Source organism: Cyprinus carpio, unplaced genomic scaffold (genome assembly GCF_018340385.1).
Source record: "Cyprinus carpio isolate SPL01 unplaced genomic scaffold, ASM1834038v1 S000006603, whole genome shotgun sequence".
NCBI classification, from domain to species: Eukaryota; Metazoa; Chordata; class Actinopteri; order Cypriniformes; family Cyprinidae; genus Cyprinus; species Cyprinus carpio.
Genome location: NW_024879248.1, coordinates 85,856 through 113,304, shown reverse-complemented (window position 1 = coordinate 113,304; position 27,449 = coordinate 85,856). Strand labels below are relative to the sequence as shown.

Below are 27,449 nucleotides of genomic sequence, written 5' to 3'. Positions count from 1 at the left end.
GTTGTCTTTCCTCAGCGTCTTAACAGCAATCACAGGTGAAGGGTGAAGGGTGCCCTGTCCGTGAGCAGTCTGCCATATAAGAGCTCTTCTTCACTGGCTAGACTGGGTCGCGAGAAGGTGAGTTGTTGGGAGCTGTTCACCTTAGACAGTTACAGTATGTGCCAAAACATTTTGAAAATAAGCCTTCCTTTAAACTTTTTTTCCAAACTCCTTTAAATTCCAAAGCCTATTTGAATGTGGGCAAGGGTGCGAATACCGCTGAACAATCTTTTATTTTGTCAATATATTGTCCCAATGAATTGTTCTTTCAACGTTATGTCATGATGTAATTTTTATCTACATACAGTTTATTACAAAACTCGTGGTGCTTTACAGGACTGATTTAGATCAAACTATGATCAAAATATATTTTGCACACTGGTGACAAAAATCACCTTATAAAAATAACTGTATATCAACAGGTAAATGATGTCATTGTACAACAGTACTGTGATAACGTGCCTTGTCGTATAGTGCAAAACGATTGGAGGACATGTATTCTAAGTAGTAAAACAATATATTTTTGGGTTTTTTGCATAGACGTTTATCCAGAGGATTGTGCAGCGATCTCATAGTACCCACATGATGTGCCGATTACTGTAGAGAATGGCGCTTTAATGGGTGACAGTAGCGCCCATAAATCATGCCAATCTGCTACAGAAACACAACCTTCGCAAACCCTTCATGGATGTGGGTATAAACGATTACTGGTGGGCAAGATGCACTGATAACAACTGGTTACACTCCATCTACAGCTACTGAATATGCTGGTTAAATATCAGTATTTGTTTACCCTTACATGGTGATTTATCTTTGGTTATAATTTGTATGTTGTTGCATCTTGCTCTGTGGCAATTCCAGCAGCCCATTCCCACATGATACAGCCCCTTTCGTATCCATTTGGGGGTTTGTTAAAGACGGATGTGTGTATGGAATCTGTCTGCCTCAACTGTGTACACAGATAATCATTAGACAAGTAAGCAGTTCAATCACCTGTTATTGAAACTGTGGCTTTGTTTAAAGTTGGTTGGTTAGTGGGCATTAATGTTTATCACACCAGATGATACATGGGTAGCTCGAATGAACACTAAATCAGGTAATTATTAAGGTCCACAAACATATTTAAGAAAATTATGGCCATGCTTTACAAAAAAACGTGGATTTGAAAAGAATAGTATTAGGAATAACAAATCGTTTCTAATAGTTAAATATATAACTCATAGCCTGCAATGTGACTGGGATATTTAAAATATTTTGGCTAGCTAGTTTGTTTTGCCCCATGATTAAGAACAGGTTTTGAGGAAAAGTGCCAATAGATCTGGCTTTGTGTGGACGTCTTAATCATCGCAGGCTCGAGAACAAATTAGATTCTGTAACTTGTTGGCATGCTATTACATGGATGTGCAAGAACTGGACAATGAAATAAACGATCCGATACTGGGAACTAGTCAAGATAAGTGTAGTGTTGGGATGTTTTTTTTTTTTGTTTGGTCAAGGAAGTGTGAAACTGTTGTGGCCTATAGAAGACATTGTGGGAAATAGGCTGTATTATTATATGGTAAGATACAATTTGATACGTTTCCTCGAAAAGCTCCCACAAAATAGGGCACAGCATTTTTGATGATTGCACCTTTGCTGATGAATGCATGGCCATTTAAAAGATATGTGGGAAAAAAATGCGCATGGCTTGAAGCAAGCAATGCATTTGAAGGAATAGTTAAATGCGGTACTGAAATGAGAGATGTAGTTTGAATTCCTGCTTGGGAAATGGTTCAAGAGGCAAAGGCAATCATGGACATATTTAACTCCAAATTTTAAATGGTTTAGACACATCAAGAGTGAGAGACAAAATAACAGCACAACTGTGTCATTCCAAAAAAAAAAAAATATAATTTATAAAATCGTGCAAAGTTTATGATATTTGATAAGTATTAGCTCTTGTATTTAGTGTACTAGGAAGAATGTTATCTCAGCACTTTTCTGTCTTGCAGGGGAATATTTTGGAAACTACCTGCTGTCTAGAATGGGGGGAACGCGATGCCCTATAAAGCATTTAATGCTCCTAATTGCTTTTATCCATGAAGCTATCACAATGGTTGGGAAAAACCAGATCCCCCCCCCCATCATTGATCCGGGATGGGGCACGGCTCCACTTGTTTTTCCAGAGCGAGATAGGGCTTAAATATCGGGTAGCACATTCCTTAGGAAGCCGTAAGGTGGGTCTTGTTGGCGTGCAGCGATTCAGGTAACAGAGAGGGTCTGGGTGGAACTGTTTGGATCATGTGATTGTAATAGCATGAATCTGCTGGAGGACAGACGCGCCGCATTCTGTGGTTGATGCCTGACTGGACGTGATTCAGTGTCCGCTGGCAACCTAATGTACACATCCGATCTGTAGAAATATCTAAACTAAGGCGGAAAGTTTGCTCTCAGTCTTGGGGGATACCAATCGCACCACAAAATCCAAAGTAGAGGTGTTTCCTTATAACAAGGACTGTTCAAACCTGGCACCATTACAACTTAACCTACCAGGCTATGACTATCATACATGTGGACTGGAAGTTAAGCATGCAGACCCACTAAAAGCACTCTCTGCGTTCTGTGGGTGTGTTTCCCAAAAGTGGGGATGTGGTGGATTTGTTCCAGCCATTGATGAATTAAGTGTATTTACACATATTGGGTGAAGAACAACCAAAGTGTCTCGTGAAAGACTAAACAGTGATTTAGTGTAACAGGTTCAGGTAGTGGTATGGCTCTTTAATTTTAACAGAAGTGGCATGCTTGGGATTACAAACAATCAATCAAAACAAAATTACAACACAAAAACAAAAGAAGTAGTATATCACAATAACATTATAACTGACTGATTTATTTGGGCACAGCGGGCAGGGCTGAATGAGCAAATAGCATCAAACTATTTACTTGAAAGCACCATCTGATACTATTTTAGTCATTTCTAAAAAAAAAAAACTCGTTGGAACCTAGTTTGGGAACAAACCTACACTACTAACCCTAAGGATTTTGCTTATATAGAGAAAGTATAGAGAGAGCCTTAAATGCAGGTAGGGAAGTTATTGGAATAGCGATGACCGGGACAAAAGGTGTACCATTTAACCAGTATGTTGCAGATACTCAATTTATCCATGTTCTAAACAGCACAGAAAGCAGGTCACATTACTTGGGCAAATGAATACCCTCATTTCTGAAAAGAACATCGATACTCGTTAATCAACAGTCAGAGACTGTGATACATATAGTATGAGGCTTACAACAAGCATCACAAACGGAGCGTAGCGGAGAAAGACGGGGCTAATAGACATTCAGTTCTGATCATTAGAGTTACTTTTAGTTTGAACTAAACAGAAGTACACCTGATGAAATAAACAGCACCATAAGACAAAATGTCAAAAATTAGAAGATGCTCGTGGACCCAAAATATTTGAATGTGTCGAAACAAGTAAAAGGGGTAGGGTGGTTCTCTTTAGTCTCCGTGGCCGGAGCTCTAAAGTCACGCTGGTTCAACATTTAGACACAAATCATGTACGATAAAATCAAAAAATATTAAACAAAAAAACCATAAGTTTCCCATCCTGTTTTCATGTAGTTTGTATGCAAAGCTGGTAGATAAGAGTAGTTTAACAAAGCTGTTTAAACCTGGAGGTTCTTGTATGGTTTCTCCCCATTTCAAACTACAAAGCACTGAGTTCTCAACAGCCCTTGAGGTACTGGTCAGTACATGTGCTCACGAGTATGAGATGACAGGTATCACATGCTTTAGTGCTATCAATCGACAGACTATGGTCAAGAATGTAGTATGCAGGATTAATATACATTTCTATAAAAAAACTTCTATAAATTTTAAGGTTTCTGGTGTCCAATTGGTTTATAAGCAGTTGCTCACTGCATTGTATAAACACAATTGTATCTCAGCGGGGCCTCTGGCAGGAAGTGTCAAAGCATTTTTGGGGGATTGTTAGTGTTGAACAGTGACACCGAATATCTATCATTATTGGGGTAAAAAAACTGCGGTTGGCTCGAAAAAAATTAAAACGGAGGTGGCACCTTGGGAACCCTGAGCTTGTCAAACCTCCAGGCTTAAAACATGCCAAAAACCTGCATGATTTCGCTAGGTATGTGAAAATGAAAGGTATATTGAGGAGCACAACCTAAAGGGCAAATGAAAACAAGTGATAGATTGCCCGAGGTGAATGGGGTACGCTGCAATAAGGGGACCCCTAACACTACTATTAGTCTTAGGCCTGAAAACTAGCTTGCTTAGTAAGCATCGGACACGCAAGCAAGGCACTGGGCTGTTCTTTGGCCTAAAGCAGAGCGATCCTTGGCAGTTTGCTACACAGGCGAATTGGAAACCTTCCTGTTAACAAGTGTCAGGATGTCAGTGAACTGAACTCAGTGTAGATCCCATAACGCCTCCAGGATACTCACACAAATCCTGGATGTAACCACGAGCCATTCACCGTCTCACGATGAGAGTACTATCCCTTTACAAGAAGAAGAAAAACAATTCTCCCCCCTCCCCCCCCCCCCGTGACGGCTTAAAGTGAAATACCTAACAGTCAAGGATGTAACTGCATTTAATCCAGTATGTCAAAGTACAACCGTTAACAAATCTTGGTAAAATAAAGCAAACAAACTTAAACAAAAGAACTTTGGACTTCAGCTACCGAAATATCACATAAGGAAATCTGTCGCGTGCGGAAAGGGTTCCAGAGCGCCCCCCCGCCCCCCAATCCACACACACTTCATTGACCCTACTGTCCACCACATCCCTTGGGTGTCACAGCATCATCAGGTGTTTGTCTCCGCGACACGCCTTATGTTCAAATAAATTCATGCATTTGCACGAGGTGTGATTATGTGTGTTTTCATAGTGTCATTACTGTGAATACACCGCAAAGGACATTTTGTGGAAGGCGGACAAATTAAACCCCCTGCAAGATGAAGATTCTTGGGTTTCCCTACAAGGCTACCGGCATGCATCTCCCTGTGAACAAAATCATGGATTTCTTGCATTGGATCTGCCCATCATTGGCAAAGATGTGACCATTTTCCCCTTGACTTAAAAAGACACAGACAACAACAGGTACTGGCATGCTACATGGTTAGCAGCAGCAGCTGAAATCAAAGGAACACCCGGGATGTAAACAGAACCTCCCACTAGGCTGTTGTTGACTTCTCCCCTCAAGTTAGTAATAACATTAATGATTTAGTTGACTCCAGCATACCAGTCAGTGCTATAGCTAAATCATTTTGAAACAGTGTTTGATGATGAATTTCACACTTTTTCATATTTATTCCTGGTTCGCTGACTTCGGGTTTTGTAAGTATATAATATAGAGATGTTTTTCAAATTGAGGAGAAAATTGCCAATTTTTTGTGTGCTGGTAAGAGCAGATGCTTTTTTTTTTTTGTAAAATTTTTAAGATACAGTAGAGCAACATCCTGAAGCATCAAAAAAAGTTCATCAAAGTTGTCCTAAGACAAGAACAACACGTTTGGTTTTAGGACGACTTTGAACGAAAGGTTTGATCCGTTATTAGAGACAGGTGCTGGTCATATAATTAGAATATCATCAAAAAGCGGGATGATTTCATTTCACTAATTTCATTCAAAAAGTAAAACTTGTGTATTTATATTCATTCATTACACACAGACTGAAATTTCAAATGGTTTATTTCTTTTATTTTGATTATAACTGACAACTAAGGAAAATCCCCAATTCAGTATCTCATCTAGCAAAACTTAGGAATATTACTTAAGACCAATACAAAGAAAGGATTTTAGAAGGATTTTTAGAACATCTTGGCCAAACTGAAAAGTATGAACATGAAAAGTATGAGCAGTACAGCACTCAATACTTAGTTGGGGCTCCTTTTGCCTGAATTAATGCAGCAATGAGGCGTGGCATGGAGTAGATCAGTCAAGTGGCACTGCTCAGGTGTTATGAGAGCCCAGGTTGCTCTGATAGTGTGCCTTCAGCTCTTCTGCATTGTTGGATCTGGCAATATCGCATCATCTTCCTCTTCACAATACCCCATAGATATTCTATTGGGTGTTAAGGTCAGGCGAGTTTGCTGGCCAATTAAGACCAGGGATACCATGGTCCTTATAAACCAGGTACTGGTAGCTTTTGGCACTGTGTGCAGGTGCCAAGTCCTGTTGGAAAATGAAAATCTGCATCTCCATAAAGTTGGTCAGCAGCAGGAAGCATGAAGTGTTCCTAAAACTTCCTGGTATAACGGCTGCGTTGACCTTGGACCTCAGTAAAAAAACACAGTGGACCAACACCAGCAGATGACATGTGACACCCCAAACCATCACTGCCTGTGGAAACTTTACACTGGACCTCAAGAAATGTTGGATTGTGTGCCTCTCCTCTCTTCCGTCCAGACTCTGGGGACCCTGATTTCCAAAGGAAATGCAAAATTACTACTTTCATCAGAGAACATAACATTTGGACCACTCAGCAGCATGTCCAGTCCTTTTTGAAGCGAGACGCTTCTGACGCTGTCTGTTGTCTCAAGAGTGGCTTGACACAAGGAATGCGACAGCTGAAACCCATGTCTTGCATACGTCTGTGGTTTAGTGGTTCTTGAAGCACTGACTCCAGCTTCAGTCCACTCGTTTGTTAATCTCCCCCACATTTTTGAATAGGTTTTGTTTCCACAATCCTCTCCAGGGTGCGGTAATCTCTATTGCTTGTACACTTTTTTTCCTACCACATCTTTTCCTTCCCGTCACCTCTCTATTAATGTGCTTGGACACTGCTATTTTTGCAATGACTTTGTGTCTTGCCCTCCTTGTGCAAGGTGTCAATGGACGTCTTTTGGACAACTGTCAAGTCAGCAGTCTTCTCCATGAGTGTGTAGCCTACGGAACTAGAACTGAGAGGACCATTTTAAAGGCCTTTGCAGGTGTTCTGAGTTAATTAGCTGATTAGAGTGTGGGCATCAGGTGTCTTCAATATTGAACCTTTTCAACAATATTCTAATTTTCTGAGATACTGAATTTGGGATTTTCCTTAGTTGTCAGTTATAATCATCAAAATTAAAAGAGAAATAAACATTTGAAAATATAGCATTCTCTGTTGTAATGAATGAATATAATATACAATTTCACTTTTTGAATGGAATTAGGTGAAATCATCAACTTGATATTCTAATTATATGACCAGCACCTGTATATAAAAAACAGAAAAAAATAATGTGTGAAAAACTGTAAAATAATTATATCACACATATACAGGTAATAACACATACATATAGATGTAACAGGGTGCATGCTCTCAAAAAAAGGAAAAAGGTCTTTATTATAATATCTTGGAAAAGTTCTTTATTTTTTTGTTATTTAAAAAAAAGCAAACTTTATTATATTCTAGATTTCATTGTACACACAAACTGAAATATTTCAAGAGCTTTTTGTTTTAATTCTGACGGTTTATGACTTACAGCTTAGGAAAATTTAAAATTGAATCTGAATATTTTGTGTTGGACTGTTCTGGAACAGTGTTGTAAATACAACTTAACCACTGATTTCTAGTTGTGTCCTCTTTTGGAAGACCAAACAAAGTAGCTCTGCTTTCACAACGAAACACACAGCATCTCCACAACATGGCCTCGGCGGCAACAGCGAGAATAAAAGTTACAACCCTCTTTTCTTTGCGTGAACATTTGGGTGGTGTTATGCAAATCTTCCCACACAGTGATGTAGAGATGTGGAGGCGTGTTAGAATGAGTCGTTTTAGGGGGGCCGTGGTTGAATCTTAACCTTTTATAAAGAAATATTCTTTGGGATTTGAGACTTTAGTCTTTGTGCAACTTAACAGATCTTCTTTATGCACCAAGCTTGTAACACTCCAAAGCTTGTAACACTCCTATAGGGGCTATCAGACCTCCGATTATGAATGGACAAAATGAGAGAAGCGTGGCAGCGCGCGGTGTTTTCACCGCTTACCGTGTCCTGTGTAAAAGTGGCTTTATGGGATTGATTACGTTGCTCATCTAAAGTGTGCGCGCTGGAGTGGCTGTTCAAAGTAAAGTGCAAACATCATTTAAATCATAATATCGTATTTAGTTTTGAGAGTAGTATTAAGTTTCAAAGGAAATGACATTGTTTCTTCTTATTGTGTATGTTCATAGAGGGAGAGACGGGGCATACAGTATTGTGTGCATTGAAAACACAGATGGAACACAAAAAACAAAGTTTACAGAGTTTCAATGACAATTACAAAGAACAGGTTTTCTCAAATCCAGCACTGGAGGATCATTGTCCTGCAGAATAAAAAACTCCTGTAGTGCCTGTAGCTTTCTAGTAACGCTGAAAAAACTTGATTAGCTTGTTGTTTGTAAACTATTGGCATGTTTAACAAGATTACACCTTTAATATAAATATGAATTAATACATTTTATACACATAAGTTGCATATTTTTGTTTTTGTCTTGCTTTGGTCTACACTGGAAGTGTTCCATTAACTCTGCTAAACTATAATTACTAGAACTAAAAATATATAAAAACTAAATAGAAATGTGTTCACAAAATAAAAACTAAACTTAAACTAACAAAAAACCATTAATGAAAACTAAGTAAAACTAAAACTGAAATATAGGAAATTGAAAACGATATTAAAACTAAAAAATTAAAAAACTATAATATCCTTGGTCATAACCATCAGAAATTAAAATAAATAAATAAATAAATAAAACGTATGTATATGAAATATATATATATATATATATATATATAGATATATAAATATATTCATATATTCTATATAATATAGTATATATTATATATATATATATATATATATAATATATATAATATATATATGATTCATATATTCATATATATATAATATATATATATATATAGTATATAATATTATTTCAGTTTATGTGCAATGAATCTAGAATATAAAAAAAGTTTGCTTTTTTACAAAAAAATAAAAAACTTTTCCATGATATACTGATTTTTTTGAGATGGCACTTGTATATGTGTGATATAATTATATTTAAAAATTTAAAACAATGCCAAATATCCTGTTGATAAGCTGCTGTGTTTAAACTCGGAACATTAAGTTGGGCTCGCATTTCTCAAAAACAAGAAAATATGACCTGAGGCACCTTCTCTGATTGTGGATAAAACTTCTTCCCGTTTGTAATCATCATAAGCCTCACTTCAAAACCCAGATCTTGAAATCTGACAACAGATATGAAAGAAAATTGACAAATTTAGTTTATTGTTCTGTTTCTTTTATCAACCAACACAGTGACACAGTCATGTTAGTGTGACAGACACAGACCTCAGGGACAGTGGTCATGTGATACTGCTACTGTCTGGTGTATATATAACAACTTGAAGCACTATAATTATGTCTTCTTGATTACTTTGCCAAATACCTTCTGACAAGATTCTGCCTGTCTGCAGCTGTGCCAGAGCGGCTGTTCAGCATGAGCTGCCAGTAAAAATGTTCATGGTTAAAGAATCAGAGCCATTCCTCGCTTCTGTGTGGTCCATCTTATACTCCTCATTAGGATCCAGACTGAATAGACTGGACAAACGAGATATAAAACAACATAAATATGCTTGAACTCCAAACTGTACAATTTCTACATGGTTTACAGTAAGGGTTTTACCCTACCTTTGATTAATGCTACCAGTTTCTGTTACGTCCTCTCTGACTGAAAGAAAAGGCAAATTAACTCAAACCATTAAAATTTGACTTGCAAAGCAAGAATATGAAATATGCAAATGTTCAGAGATGTATTTCAAGCCACAAGGATTCAAACCACAGTGGCGTAAACAGAATGAAGACCTAAAGGTCAGTGAAAAATACACAAAGGTCAAGCATGTATTGTTTGTTGAGCACCTGGTTAGGCTGGTTTTCAATGGCTTTACAACTAGTTTGTCAAGCATAGCAGAGTTTTACACACTAGGCAATTCAATATTTATTACTTTACAGATCCGTCTCTCTTCTTCATTTTGCTACTCAGGTCATACACGAGTTATAAACTGGATTCAGTTCTACCTGTCAGTCCCACTAAAAGCGCTGTCCTGTCCACCGCACCAAGACCAAGGAGAACAAAAACCAAAATACACATTCGGGGACTGCTATTAACAACAGCATATGAGTTATTGAGCGGGAGGACTCCAGTTGTAAAGCATATTTGACGGTATGATCGTGAATACTCGTGATTCATGTTCAAACAAACACACCCTACTTCAGGTGCTGGAATAAGGAAATGAAGCCTGCAGCGTCTAACGAACAACGTTAAGTGTGCCCAAATATTTAGTTACTTTTCTAACAGGATAACTTGACAAACAGCTTACCGGATTCATCGCTCTTGACGTGACTTGCCATCGCTGCTTCAGCAGAGAGTCTGTGCGATCTGAGAAAGGTTTTAACAAACAAACTAACAACAGCAAAACACAGACCTGACTTGTCACCAAACGCTACAGTTTTACCGTATGAACTGGCACTGAAACATTAACCAAATCACAGGCCACTACAACCTGAACCAATCACAGATCGGTAAAATGTCAACCAATCAGAGGCGGTCTGTTGCGGTCGAACCTTTGGTCGAACTGAAGCTGGTTTACAACCCTTCCGCGTTGACCTCGCTTCCTTTCTTTCCTTTCTTCTCTTTCTTTCCTTCTGTCTTTCTTTCCGTGGGGGGGGGGTCTTTCTTTGTAGCAACTACATTTCCATCATAACATGATACGCGGACAAACAACTAACTTCATTCACTATTATATTATATTATATTATATTGATATTATATTATATTATATTATATTATATATTATATTATATTATATTATATTATATTATATGCTAATTATGTTTAATGCCTTACTATTTAGGTCTGTAGGCATTTTCTCTATGGAATAAATAAACAGGCTAATTCAATAACCTCGATTTAGCCTATTATCATTTTCTAGTTTAAAAATATAATTTATTAAAATAGGATTATATTATTTACAACATATTAATATGATAAAAAAATTAAAGGTATTTAAATTAGGATTTAAAGGGATTTAATGGAGTAAAAAAGAGAGAGAGAGAACTACAGTTGATTGTAAGGTATGGCATTTGACAAAACTCAATACTAAAAGACAGGATCTATTGTACTGTGACCAAAGTGTCATGCATCTTTGTGGACAGATCTCTAAACGTCAATCTTTTGAACATTTAAGACACTAAGCTATTCACAAATACCATAATGCACAGTATAATTAATCTCGTAATTGCTAAACGTTGCTAATAGAGTGTATGCAATGAAAGTTAAGTATGTCTGCACTCTAAGATGATTTTCAAGTTTAACTGCCATTTAACTGGAGTTTTTTTTTGCTGTGTCCTCCGCTTTCAAACTAAAGTAAGTTCTCAACAGCCCAGGAGCACAAATGCATGTCTCACATATGAAGAAGAGATCATACTTTAGCTGTTAATGACTAATAATGATCATGAATGTAGTGTGCAGGATGGATATACATTACTATAAAAGAAAATTTTATGAAAATTCCCATTTAATTTATCTTTTTTAGTTTCAGCACAGAGAGTTTTTCTTGCACAAATTACTGGGAATATGATGTCCTCACCTGGCCTGTAGGTAATTCAAAACATTTTTGCAGTACTACTGCCTGATACATTGCGGTAAATTAAACAGTAAACTGAATATCATCTAATGGGTTAAAAATGAAACTAAAACTGAAATAACTTGCACTTTGTAACCCTGAGCTTGTCAAACCTCCAGGCTCAAACATGCAAACTTGAATGATTTCCATTTCTGAGATTGAATATATAGGAGCTTAAATAAAACTAAATAATAATATATATAATCACTGATTTTCCACCTTCAATAGGGCCCTAGCACTGCTGTTCCTTCTTGAAAATATATATGATGTATTTTTTATATAAAACAGTAAAACAGCTACAGTTATTGTAAAATAATGCATTTGAACAACAGCGGATAAAATAAGTATTGAACACATCACCATTTCTAAAGGTGCTGTTGACATGAAATTTTTCACCAGATTTCAACCCAAGTAATCCATACATACAAAGAAAACAAAACAAATAAGTTTCAGAAACTAAGTAATGTGTAATAAAATGGAATGACAGGGGAAAAAAGTATTGAACATGAAGAAAGGAAGGTGCAAAAAAAGGGAAAGTCAAGACACCAGATGAAATCTATCACTAATTAGAAAGCAATCCTGCCCCTTGTCAGTAGAAATTAATGTTATCTGGGGCAAGTTCAAACTCAAAACCGGTGTGCACCATTTTGCTACGGTATCCTTTCCTTAGGAAGGTGTGCTAGACCTTAATGTAACATAAAAATACTAAACATATTTATATATTTTGCAATTGTATTGTGGAGTGACACTTTCAGAAAAAACTTTCTATACTCCTCTTATATAGCCTAATGGTAAATATTACAATAACATAGCACAACAACAGTGATCAGCAATAATGGTAAGCCTTATACTCACAATAAAAATAATAAGGTCACATAGCCTAGATCATAACACAGTCTCTGAGGTAAAAGTGGATTTATATACATTTCCCATTTGAGCTAATTTGCTACAACATAATTTACTGAGAAAAATGGTGATGTTCAATACTTATTTTACTCGCTGTATTTGTAAATAATATTTTACATTTTCTGACAGACTGAAAGCCAGCTATGTTCATTACATTGATTCACAACACACACACACACACACACACACACACACACACACACACACACACACACACACACACACACACACACACACACACACACACACATATACACACAAATAGGGGTGGGAATCAATAATCTATTGTGGTTACACCATTTCTCAGCCCACACTTGTAGTCCTTACTTGCAAGGCACATAGCAAAATTAAAAAAATCGCAACTTTATTAATGATATTAAAAGAGATAATTTTCAATCATTGTTTACAGTCCCCCTCTGCAGTACCTCCATGGCCCTCTTGGGGTTTTGGAGCCCAGCAGGTTGAAAACTGGCAAAACGCAAATTAAAAGAACACTTGATTCTCACTGCTGAGACAATATTTCGCACAACATACTGTTTCATTTGGTCATTCTCCAATATTTGACTTATATATGCAGAAAAACTGTGTGCTGTACACACAATACTATATCTATTTATTATCTCAAAGCAATCCTCATTAATAAAAAGACAGTGGGGCCAAACAAATATATATATTTTTTTGTCTCTATTTACATATCAATCCCTTTCAACTGGGATTTCCTTAATTAAACATCTAAGCTGCCATCTTTTCTCTTTGGAGCCTTATTAATTGTAGTAGTTTACTCAGTATTCATCACAATAGCATTCATAAATGTTATCATCAGATTTGTCTACCACACTTTTATTCTCAGTAATGTTTCCATTGACACAGTCCTCTTCAGAGTCATCGGTGTCCTGCACTGACATAGACCACTTTCAGAGTCATCACAATCCATGTTTTTTAACAATAAATTCTACATTTTCATAATCAGCCTCATTCTCTTAATTTGTCATGGGATGCCACTTGCATATGTATCATCTGCACCTAGTAACATTGCATAGAGGTTGAAGGGCAAATTTATTAAAGGAAGTTGTTAATTAACAGTGTTGATGGAAGGTAAAATGTTAAAACTTAAGACATAATCTGATGTTTTCATGAAATTTGACAGTGTTAACATTGCTAAAGGAGCACTTCAAGAAAGTTTCCTTGTTCCTTTGCTTTTTAGTCTTCTCTTCAGCAGGATGATGATGATTATGAGGACAGAACAATAAGAGCAGCACAGCTGACACTGCAGCACCAATGGACAGGAAGCAGGGAGGCTGAAAGAGAGAGACACACGTGATTGAATTAAAAACCTCATTACCAGCAGTTCAACTTGTTTTTTAGACTCTTATACATCAGTAGTACCTGGTGAATAGTGATGAACAGCAGTTCGGAGGCAGATGAAACAGAAGGAGCGTGAGGATGGGACACTGACTTCATAAAACACAACTGTAGTTTCCCTCGTGTGAATAATCTGCCTCAGGAAAGAAGAAGGAAGCAGAATGACTGACAGCTCTGACTCAGTCCTGGTGATGCTTGATCCTCTGAACAGGTGAAAGATCCTCCAGGAAACTGAGATTGAGTTGAACAGATGATGGTGAAAACTGTGACCCCTGGTGATCACTGGTCCCTGAGGCCCCTCATCAACCCATCCATCAGGAGCACTGTGGGAAATACTGGGCTGGCTGCAAGTTCACTAGAAAACAAGAATAATACATTTATATGATTACAGATACTCAAAAAATAAAGCTAACTTCTTTAAATAAATAAAAAATGGCTTTTAAGAACTGTATCTTTTCAGGATCAAAAATACAGATGAATTCACTTTCATGCAATTAATGCATGTAATTTATTATGGACTGAACGCACTCACCCACAGTGATGAATACAGTGTTGCTCAAAGGTGACTTGATGTTGTTTTGGTAGGAGTAACGACAACTGTAGCTGCCCTGATGTGAGACGTCTACATTAACAAAGTTGAAAGTCACACTAGATTCATGTGTCTGTGAGGATACAGATGGTCCATTTCTGAAGAGTAATTAAAACTTTATGTAATTTCCCAAAAATAATGTGTGAAGATGCTTAAGATTTAACATAGCTGAACAAAAATCAGCAACAGTCATGTGTTCCTAGTACTCTGTGTGAACATTGTGTGAGGGCTCCTTCACTTCCTGAACATTCAACGTAATCCAGAAAGATAGATCCACTGCCTTGACCAAAGGCGGCTCCAGGAGGTGCACTGATGGCTGATCCACACTGTGATGGACCCAAACCCACTGACGCCAACCTTATGTCTGGTACTTGGCATTAAAAAATGTAAGCAATAAGAAAAAATTAAACATGTTTTTTGGGTCATGTGGCAAGTATCTGTGTTAAACATGAGTTTACATTAGTTTTTTTTATTATCTGGAGCAGAAACACCATGGTTTGTGTTTTTTTTTATTTCCGTCACACTCTTGAGGCATTCGGCCTATCTCAACGCAGTGGACAGCTGGCCAATAAGAGCACACCTCACTTTTCAGACCAATGAGCTTTGTAAAAAAAAAACACCAATTTCAGAAAGGCGGGGCATAGAAGACAACACATGTACAGCATATGTGAAAAATAATGCGTTTTTTGAACCTTAAACCGCATAAAACATTTCATTACACATAATACACAAAATAATGTTCTTTTAAGCAGCATCATATGACCCCTTTAAAATAACTGGTGATCTATGAGGGATTAAAAAACCAACTGGATGGTTCTCCTTTAAAGAGAGACCTATAAAACAAACCTTTATGAAAAACAACCATCTTCATAAATGTTCATAAGAAAACCCCCCGCCCCCACTTAATGATTCTTGCTACCTCTGAACCCCCCCCCCCCCTTATTCACTCACAAATCATTAATCAATTCTGACCTTATAATGTAAAAGTGCAGGATAGGGAAAAGGCACAATTATTCCATATAAAGCTTCACTTGTGAAATTTTATAAAAAAAATGATTATCAATATAAGGGGTATGTCTTATTACTGGAGCATAAAAGAACATTTAGATGTTGGTTTTATTCACAGAACTATAGCACAACAAAATTATTGAAATGGAACAATTTGAGAGGGAAAGTCAAGATGGAAAATTATTAATCGTTTTATCATTTTCATGTACTTTGTAGACGGTCCCTAGCTGGCCTAAGCGCCAGCGCTCCGCTGCTAGAGTCTTTATATATGTTGCAACAAATCGAGGAGGATTAAAACAAAAAAACTGCGATGTGTGTTCAGTTCTACGTTTAATTGCTTTTCAGATAAGCCATTTTTTATACAATTATACTCATCCGATAAGAATTTATTGATTTTTTTCGCTGCTGAATATCTGTCAATATCCAACGTCAAACGTCGAACCAACTTTATATCGGTGGTTCAGCAACGCAACAACAAAATAAACACTGCTTTTCCCCCCACCCCACATCGTTTTACTACCTTCTTTATATATTCTCATTACCTCATAATACACAACCATACATGAAGATACTTCATACCCACATTTAATTAAATGAAAATGACCTAACAAACCACAAATTATTCTAAACATGTGCAGTATAAAACAACTTAACATCAATTCATTTGCTTAAACAGAAACAGCTCTCGTGATTACAAATTGCCTGATCTTAGCGCACGCTTGTTTATAACATCAATGGATGAATGAGATGAGAGTAAGCTAGTTTCGTCTTTTTATTGCACGTACAGACGTAATCCTTACGCTACCCCACGGATTTATGGGAAGTGTAGTCCCGAATCATACATCACCCTGTTACATAAATAAAGAGCAGATATTGATATTTATAGATAGGTCTGACAGGTTAAATTTTAAGCTGTTGAAATGTGTTACCCCTCTTTTATTTCATGCAGGTGACTAATGCTTAATAAAGTAACTCGTGATGTTTCAGCTCCTCTTCTCTTTTTTTTTTTTCACACAAAAGTTGTTTTGGACATGTACCTACCATTAACTGGCTTAACCATTTCCAAAAAGCATTAAGAGCTATACAGTAAACTTGTTTTTATATGAGCTTTTTGTTATTGATATCAGGAATCTGCACTTATCAAAATAATATGTTAATACGTAAAGGTATGATGTGGCATCAAGAGAAAGAGCAGAATTAAATTACAACATTAATATGCCTGTTTTTTGAGGCTTACAGGTTTCCCCCCCCCTGATTTTCTTGTGCAGATTTACTGTCAAAAATGCAGATTGAGAAGGAATTCCTTTGCCCAACATGCATTTTTTCGTTAATGTTCACCCCCTCCACCCCATATGTTTTTTTTTTTTTATTAAAAAGTGCAGTAATGCTGAAAAACTTAGACCTTTAAAATTGTATGTAGATTAAATTAGCATTTGATTGTAAAATAGTGTTTGTAAACTTGTGTGGTAAAAAAAAAAAATAAAGTCATCTTTAAGAGACTGAAAATTTACATGTAAACAAGTGAGCAGATATGATGCCAATGTATTCCTTCATTTGTTTTGTAAAATGTTGATCTGTGAGCAGATATGATGCCACTATAAGTTATTTATTACATAAAAGTCTTATTTACGTTATTTATTCATACACATTTTATCCTACTTTTTTCAGATTATATAAAAACATTTGAACCCCACCTCAGTCATAACTCATCTCTAACTATTCAGAACCTCAGTAAAATATAATATACATAATATACATTTTTAATTCAAATTCTTAGTAATATGCAAACATAAATGTAAAATAAAAATGGTTTGATTAATAAGTCATGCACTCTTAAAAAGGATGTTCTTTTTTTAATAATTTTTTTTGTGTTGTTTTGTGTTAAATTTGTAAAAAAGAAAAAAAGTAGAAAATAAATGCAAGGCAGTGCATCCAACACGTGTTTTTTATCAGCCAATCACATTGCTGCTTGCATCACTTCATGAGCAGTTACTTTGCTCAAGAGCAAGTTTCCTCACTTCAGTAAACTATATGTGAGTTTGCTGTGTTTTTAATTGCATACAATGTTTGATCAAAAATAACACATACTTGACACAAATTGTGTAACTGTAACACAGGACACATTAGAACCCATTAGTGTGTAAAAAATTACACAAACTTTCTGTGTTTAGGACTAGGAGGAATAACACCAAATGTCTTGTCCTTATCTAGACAGGGATGTGTTAAGAAACATTACAACACTCATGTTTTTAAGTCAGATTAATTTAATTAAAGTTGAAATGACTTTTACAGCTAAGTTGATTGTAGGCTTTTTTTTTTTTTACATATTTTTTTTTTCAGTGGATAATTGTAATAGTTGCGTGTTTTAGTGGTGCAACAAGAGACAAACAAATGCTAACCTAAAAAAAACAGAAATTAGTAATGGTAATGGTGACTGTGACTCAAAAGACAACAAGAATAAACTTATAGGAAAAAGGAGAAATCTTTACATCACTTGAATGAGTTTGAAGAACATAGACTTAAAGAGGGGTAACATTTTGGTTAGCTATAATTTTAACCAATTATACCATATCTGATAAATATGCTTTATAAAATAGAAAGACGAGGAGCTCACACATCACATAAGCCACGTCATTAAACATTTATAGTCAGTTATTGTGAAATTAAGAGTGGCAACATTTCTAGCTATGATATTTTTACTGATCAGATTCAGTGACCCTAGCAAACTCATGCATTATTAACAAACAAACTGATCTACAACAAAAATTACTAATTATACTGTACAATGAAAATATACTGGGTAATAAGAATAAAGACCTACATTTATCAGATATATGTATAGCTATATATATTATAACATAATATCAGATATTATGTTATAGCTTACATAATAAGTGCTAAACATCTCATAAAGAAACCACTCTTAGTAGTAGGCCAAAATATTAGCAGACAGCAGCAGCATTAATGTTTCATTTCTTTTCTATATAAGCATTTAGATGTTCGTGACAATATCTAGTTTGTCAAATGGACAAACTTTTCTCTAGTATTAAGACATTAAACATATTTTACAGCACCGCTCAGCTCCTCTGACGCTGATCATTCCGGTTCAGCGTCTGATCTAATTGTGTGCTGACCGGCAACCCCTGGTCACAGTTTTCGCTAGGTCACCCGATTTCGGCAGCTTTTCGGAGAAGCGCGTGTCGAGGTTTGTTTCGCTTTAGAGCGATGACGTCATTGATGACGTCCGAAGCCTCGCTTGGGCAGACTGGTTCAGGAAGCGGTTCTCTGCCCTGTTAAACTCAGCCACTTTCCAGTTTTAGACTAATAATATTAGCCCACCTGCCTAATAAGAAAAAACACTATATACACACACATCATATACCCATTCCCTTTCCAGCCAAAACGCTTATTGCACAGTTATGTTATATTATGTTATACAATAATTACAAAATACACATTTTATTAATATAAATAGATTAGTCTATGTGAAAATGTATTTTTTTTCTTCTTCACTATTATTTCTAAGCCTTAACTGGCACAAAACAGTGTAATCATAGATCACATCAGGTCATCTGTAAAGTATCTGCTTGTTTTACACTCTTTGGACACCAGGTGGTATTGCGAGCAAATGAAGCCTCGAGAAATTAACCCTTTTGTGAACCACTTGGATGAAAAGCTTCTTCTCGTCATCGTCATCACTATTTCCGGGGGTAATTTGTCCAAAAAAAAAAAGGTACAAAAAAATTTTAAAAACAAAAGTCTATAATAACATAAAATATGCTTAGGCCCTGGCTCCGCCCCTGACCAGAGTGTATTGTGTACTGTAGCAGACTGTGACAGTTGCAGGGAAAGGCTATTTCCTGTGGCCAGAAGTAGCTTAGTTCTTTGACGTAGTTCTTTCTTCACACTCTTCACGATTCCTTATTTTTTAAAAGCTGTGTGAGCCCCGTTAAATCATTTTTAGTCATCCTTTAGATCATTTTCAGAGCAGTCAAGATCAAATCAAGGCAACTCAAACATCCCTGAAGGATAATTAGACTGTGTCTAAGTTAAAGTTAACATAAAACATTACATAAAAGCCACTAGTTTAAGTTCAGTTTTTAGAACGAACAAATGGTGGAAAACTAAAACCTGAAAGCTGAAACTAAACCTGAGAGATGACCGGTAAACATACTTATTTCAGTAGTGTAATAAAGAATGGCACCAGCACCAACTTACACAGTTCATAAACATTTATAATACTGTATTAAGCATGAAATATTATTGTAGTATTAATATTGTTACATAAAATATACAAATATCTCATCATTAATTTGTTTTATCATAGCAAATCTTTAAACATCATCTGTAATTAAAAAAGGAACAAAGATTGTAAATTGAATTTACTTAATATCAAAGTGAAAAGAGAAGGGTCTTGGCATTGTGATCCTTGCATTGTTTCAAAATGCACTTAAGATGTATAGATCTGATCCTTTCAACACATACAAAAATCAAAACTGCAAAACACACTCATTCACTTTCCCTCATAAACTATTTTTTTAAAAATGCATTTAGTCAATAAAATGAAACATTCCTTTTTTTACCCAACCTCTTTCCAAAATGCATTTTACACACCAGTTTCGCCAAGAATTGCATTCCAAAGAGACATTCACAATGAGATTACCGACTTCTTTAACTCACGCATCACTCATTATGTCTTATAAGGTTATAAATTATCCAAGATACTAATTGATTACTAATTTTTAAAACAAACACTCTATACAAAAGAAAAATTACCATGATGGCAAAACATTAGGAGATATTTGGCTCAAAAGAATTCTGATGGTGCTTTTTTTGTGAGAAATAAAACTTTCACTCTGCACCAGGTAAGTGCACAGACATTTTGAGGGGCAGGGGGTCAAGTGGAAAAAAAAGGCACTTCTCATATTTATTAAAAAAATATAATATAATTTCTAAACAAAAGTTAAATATTTTATTATATAATATTATTGACAAGATATTGATAAGATATTGATATATAAGATATTGACAAAAATATATATCTCAATATTTTCAGGGATAACGATAATTAGACCATATTTTCTGAGTGTGTTATTGTGCTGATATCTTAAGGGGGGGGGGGATATCGTGGACACCTGACTCCTAAAGCTTTTGATATTCTGCATATTCCTGCGTGAATGATCAGTTCACAGCAGTGATATAAGTGCATCTTTTCCAATAAGTTTAAATTGATTTTTACCCTCTATGGGCATTTTTACCTATATAAAGCCATTTTTTTCTAAAAGTGTGCATAATCTTTTCAGTCAAATTCTTAAATTGAATCAGTTATTTAGAATAATAAGTCATTTGGGCTGTTACCAAGCAAATTAAATCAGTATTGACAAAATTAATCTTTGCAATGCAGAGGAAACCAAGAAGTTGCATTAGAAGTGGGATTTAGATGCATTTAAACACTGTTTAATGCAGGACATGAATGCATTTAACCTGCAGTTTCAAAAACAATAATACTGTTTTTGATATTTCATAAACATAAAAACGTTGAATACTGATATTTGATATATATATATAAAATAAAAAATGAAAACATACTTTAAATGTGAAATTAAAACTGCCAGTTCGTGGCAGCAAATCACTGTTAAGAAGTGAGTCATTGCGACCTAACCGAATCATTTAAACGGTGATTCATTCAGGAAAAGAAACACCGTCATGTTGCTCAGAGACGCAAATTGGAATTTTATTTGTTGGAGAAATAGAGCAAAACAGTCAATATTGTGTCTACATATATTATTATTATTATTATTATTTTTAAAAAACCTCCCAAGAAAAAAGGGCACTTTCTCTCAAGGAAGAAATAGGTCAGGTGCTCAAGCCCCCTTTGATGTCTATGTGTGCACCTGCCTGCTCTGCACAGTTATTATGAGAATCTGTCTATCAGTTTCATTAAACTAAGATTGTGTCCTTTTACAAGGTAATTTACACCACAAATTATTGTTTGAATAGGTGAATAAACAAGTTGTATTTATTTATTTTAATTTACTGCTGAGCTGTGGATGAACATTCATACTACCCTTGCCCATTAAACAGTCTGTATGAAGAAAGCACCTTTTATGATATATATGATTAAGGTCTAAAATTGCCGAGTGCTAAATATCAGGGTAAAATGTGGCTTTTTAAAAGAGCATCTGACCCTCACTGTTGTCATGTGGGAGTCAGAAATGGTCATGTTTGACGTCAAACCCCTGCTGGTGTGGCTGTATTTCCTCACTGACAGCAAATACGGTAAGCCAATGCTTCAAGTCAAATGTTAGAGTTAATGTTTAATTTGCCTCTATAAAAGAAAGAGAGATGAAATGACTAAATATGCAAAATATCAAATGATTTCTGCAAAGAAGTGAAACAAAACTGTTTACATGTGATAGGAATAATAAAAGGGAATTAAGAAACCAACAATCAGATAAGCAGTACTTTAAAATGGAGTTAAAGAGTAGCATTCAGTTGGATTTCCTAATCGTTTCCCTGATTTAGCCGGAAACATTTTTAACACATTTGGAGAATAGCTCTGTTCTCAGAATGTGTTAATACACTGATTAATCTGTGAAGCAGATTTGAGGAAGTGCCCTTTTGGCACACAGAGTGCAGAGACTGTAAAAAGTTTCACATTTTCTTAGTCCAGATATATAAAAAATAGATTTACAGTGTATTTGCAGTTGTGATTTTATAATGTGATAGTTATATTCAGAGAAAAAAAACTTGTGCAGAGTACAAACATATATTAAAATGTTGTTTAAAACATTTTTAATTTAAATTAAATTATTTAGGTACACCATGGGCACTCAATAAAAAAGGCAGACATCACACAGTAACAGTAATCATTAGCGGGTGTCTAACAATAACAACAGCGAGAGAGGAAGAACACACAGCAGAGGGGGTTGGGTAGTACCCTTTTGTAGGTGTGTCACATATGTTGAACGGATACAGCTATTGCTTTCTCTCTTCGAGGTTCCTTATTGCTTGCTTCTTTATAGAACCACCTTTAAAGCTGTCAAAAAACACTATCATCACTACTAATAAATGTTTATACTTGTTGCTAAAGCTGCTAACAACTGCTAATTTGCTAGTGCCACTACTACTTTCAGCGAAGTAGACAAAAACTGATACTTGCTACAGGAAAAGATAATCCACACTCACATTACAGAGATTATCCTAGAGAAATCACAAGTATCTTATGTAATATTAGTGCTTAATATGACCAAAGAGTCTTTGTTCTTAGTTTGGACCTGGTTTGCTCCTTGTCTGGAAATTCTGGCTCCGTTTTTGTGTGGCACTTTTGTGTGTTAATGGACTGTTTTCTGGGATTTAGTGCTGTTATCCATTCAGAAGGTCCTAAGTCCTTTATTCTGTGAACAATTTAAAATCTGTAATATTTTCCATCAAAATAGCTTTCAGAAAATCTTCATAGTTATTGTCCAGTGTACTTCCTTGTTCGGTAATATTGACATTGACATAGTCTTGTTCAGAATCATCTGTTTCCGCATTGACGTAGTCTGGTTCAGAGTCCTCCTGATCTATATTAACATAATCCTGATCAGAGTCAGAGTTTACATCTTTATGATCACTATCATCCATATCAACAACCTCATAGTCATCCTCAGCGTTCTCTTCATTCTGGTTATTATGGAGCACATCTTGCATATTAACTGCATCTTGGGATACAAAGTATATTGAAAAAACAGTTTTAATATTGTAGCATCCAAAGTAAAAGAAAAGGACATTATTGAAATAATTCTCACCTTTTGAATGGGAGATTTGGATTTTCTTTTGTTTTTGTCTCTTCCTCACCAGGTAAATGATTAGCAGTGCAGACAATATGATCAGTACAACTGCTACCACAGCAACAATGATAATAATTGAAGAAGCTGAAGGAGAGATTTGAATGCATTAACAAGAGTACACCATAACTTCAGAATGGCCGAATGATTCCATATATTTCAACTAATTGTTTTAATTGATTATTCAGCTCGCTTATGAATCAAGGTGCAGTCACATTTATTGTTGCTATGCAAAATTTATCAGAATCTGTGCTGTCAGGATTTTTGCACGAAGGAATAATTCCCTATGTACAATATAGGTTTGCTCATAGAAATGCAATTTCGGCTGTTTCGTTTAAAATTGAAAAAAAAAAAAAACCGCTGTTTTGTTTTAAAATTGATTTCTGTGTTAGCTGTCCTTCATTACTCACTATTACTGACAATGAACAATGGAGATTTGGCCAGAAAAATTTCACTGAAATTTCACAAATATGACTGTAAATTACTATTAAAGACAGTCACTTGTTGTCACTTACTGGCATACTGTAACCTGCTAAAAGAATCACAGAAAACCCCCCACAACTAATACACAGACTAACAAAACCCAGTGCTGTTAAACTACACTGTAAAAATGGTCATAATTTTTAACAGTAAACCTATACTGTTAAAATGCTACAGTAAAAATGGTTAATAGTAAATTTTCTGTACTATATATGCTGAATAAATGGTGATAACATTTTATTCAATTTTACAGTAAAAACATGTTCAAATTACAGCTTTGGAAGTGAAGTACAACATAAGTCATTGTTCTTCCTGCATGACACTTCACAAATGATGTTTCTTCTTAGTTTTTTCTTATCAGTTGTGTACATTAGGGTTTATATTTTACATCTACAGTTTTTTTTTTTTTTTTTACGGTGAATTTGAGTCTGTAAAAACCTAAAATGTTGCTACCATATTTTTTATGGTAAAGTTCTTCCAAACCACATCTGCTGTTTTTTTTTTAATGTAAATGTCACAGATTTTTTAAAAATATTTTTGTCACAGATTACAGTATACACCAGCACTCTTGGAAATCCACATTTAATTTAGGGAAAAACTAAATCATCATACCTGAACATATGACTCCAGCAACATTACTCTGAGGACAATTTTCATTCCATTGATGAGAGCACTGTGTGATGGATGACTCGTTTCCCTTACAGGTGACCTTACTCAGGGAGACAGGATTAGTCCCTACCCCAAAAAGAGCCTGGCCATCTGCAATAACAGCTCTTCCACATTGCAACTCTCTACACACCACAGCAGCAGCATCAATGTCCCAGGATTCACCACACACTGTCCTCCATGTGCCATTTAGGATCTCAACTCTTCCCGAGCAAGCATCTAAACCATTGGCCAGATGGATTTCTCCTGTTAAACAGAGAAAATTAAGCAAATATTCAACTCACATATTCTCAAATAAAACAATCTGCTGTCTGCTTTTAAAGGGATAGTTAACCTTAATATGAACATTCTATTACCACTGTAACATTTACACACCTTCATTTCAATGCAAACCAGTGTACAACTTATTTTTCTTCTGTGAAACAAAAAATCTCCTGCCTGTTCTGTTAATAATTTAGAATTGAAAGAACAGTTTGTTCCATTTGAATAAATAGTTGATTCACAAACGAGTTTTCCCAAGTTTGTTTGCCCCCATATAATCTTTACACTATTTAAGGTTAAATGTATTGCTGTCCACAGTGGAGGGGCTCAAGGAAGCAGCCTCGACTCGAGCTAAGATATAACCCCGGTGGGACTAATACTTGGGAGATGAGTATGGGTAAAGTTTGGGAGGTTAAGGGATGCACAAAACACACTGCTGTAGCAAAGTGTGCAGCTGCTTACATCCCCGGAAGTTTTTTGAAATATGGGTTCTCACCTCCTGAAATGACGCTTAGGAACTTCTCTTGAATGATTTACCTCAGGAATCTGACTGATGCAGTTCTCAAGTTCAGACTCAGTAATCAAAGCTGTTAAAAGCTTATTCAGTTTATAATTAAGTAAATTTCAGTTTGATCCTCACACAAAGGTACTAACATGGTTTTAGAAGAACTGGAATACATGTATGGACAGCCTTATGTACTTGAAAGCTTAAATAGTGAGGAAAGTGATTCCAGAGAGCATTTGATTGGTCACAATACCCATGTGAGGGCAAAATGAGTAATCAAAAAAAAAAAAAAAAAAAAAAAAATTAATTCCAAAAAAAAAAAAAAAAAAAAAAAATTAATTCAGATTTGCTAAAATTTGAGTTAACTATCCCTTTACCATATATAGAGATGTTTATCAAAAATTTTGCGACTTTGAGAGGATCACTCACCAGTAACCAGGTAATCGTTCAAAACCATGACTGTCAAAGACAAAACATAAGGGAGATCTTTCATTAGAAAACAATTTATCACAAAGATTTTATGTAGATAATTAAAGTTTTTTGCTGTCTTACATTTTTTAATAACATAAATATGACAAATTTATTTGCAATAAAAAACGCTTTTTATGCAGGACAACAACAAACCAAAAAAAAAAAAAAAAAGACAAAAATTAATCCCCAATCCCCAACCCCCAACCCCCCACCCCCCAGTCCCATAGTTCACGTCTTTGTAAAAAGCCCAAATAGGAACCTTCTAATTTATATTAATGATTATTTAATCATTTAATGAATATAATTTAATATAAATAATAAATTAAATGGTATTAATTAAAAAAAAATGTTTACCAAGTGTAAAACAAGCAGTAGCCAAGCAGTAGATGTCAGTAGCTACACATGTTCTCAACGACTATGCATTTCCTGTTCTTCCCTCATCGCACTAATCGTTGCTTGCGTGAAACTGGAGAAATCTCATCTCTGTAGCTACAACTTCAATGTATCTCTGACTAAATATTAAGTCAGCCAGAGTGCACACTATCTTGGTTTGTGAACTAGAACTATGACAGTTCAACCCCTTAACATTTCACTGATCCCTCCCCAAACTCAACTAAACACTTCATATAGCCTTCTCAGAAGAAAATTAGTCAGATTTTGTAAAAGTGTGAACTAGGAGAAATGACTCACTATATTTTTTGATGTTCATGTAGAAAAAACTAACCAACCAACTGAGATCTTTGATCATGTTGAGATAAAATACAACCTACCCTCTATACTAAATTATTCCCAAAATGTACTAAATATTAAGCAATGATATGTTTTTGCAGCATTCTGCCCCGGTACTTCTGTGCACTGTAACAGCTAAAGTCAAGTTTGGACAAGGCCTTTACAAATTGATTTGTCAGCTTATTTGTTTATCTTTTAGGAAACAAGTAGCTTTTTTTTTAAATAAGACTGCTTGAAATCTCTTTGAGGGCTTATGCTTTAAATTTGCTGCTGCTGCACATCCTCACACTGTTCACCACATTTTAAGGTTTCTGAAACTTGTGGTTAAATGTGTGTATTTAAAGACAGACCACACCGGCCAAGTACAGACTATTAGTAAAGCACAAAAAAAAGCTACTTCCACCATTTTGCTTAGCAGAGCTGTATTTTCAACCACCCGTCCAAGTCAGTTTACTTTTAAGTTTGTGACTCAGATCTGAACCATTAAGCCACCACCACCTTACATGGAGGTACCAATTTTATAGAAGAACTATTAGAAGCCTGGTGAGCTGCATTAAAAGCCTGTCCCACACAAAAACACAACAAAAAAAAACACTGATATGACAGACAGAGACAGAGAGAGGGAGACAGGGCAGATGCTCTAATGCTATTCTCAGCACAACCTCACGCACACCCTGAAGTCTCACTTTAACCCAGGGTTGTTAAACTCAGTTCCTGGAGAGCTACTACAGCCCTGCAGAGCTTAGTGCCGACCCTGCTCCAACACACATACTGCAGTTTTCAAAAAGGACTTAATTAGCTGGATCAGGTGCATTAAGTTAGGTTTGGATCTCTGCAAGGCTGTTTCCTTCCAGGAACTGAGTTTGAACAACCCTGCTTTAACCTAACATCATCTAAAGGGAGTTTCACATTGAGCGAGATGCGAAAAAAGCGAGGCGAATCGCCGACG

At 35.7% G+C, this 27,449-nt stretch overlaps 1 long non-coding RNA gene and 1 pseudogene across 1 annotated transcript; both read right to left on the bottom strand.

Moving 5' to 3' along the window:
• Positions 1-5,119: 5,119 nt before the first annotated feature.
• On the bottom strand, positions 5,120-10,420 carry LOC122144146 (annotated as a pseudogene).
• Positions 10,421-23,046: 12,626 nt separating this feature from the next.
• On the bottom strand, positions 23,047-24,520 carry LOC122144162. Its single transcript, XR_006159568.1, has 3 exons — positions 24,481-24,520; positions 23,350-23,475; positions 23,047-23,262 (listed from the first exon to the last, which is right to left on the bottom strand). It is a non-coding gene; the product is annotated as an uncharacterized LOC122144162 (long non-coding RNA).
• Positions 24,521-27,449: the final 2,929 nt, after the last annotated feature.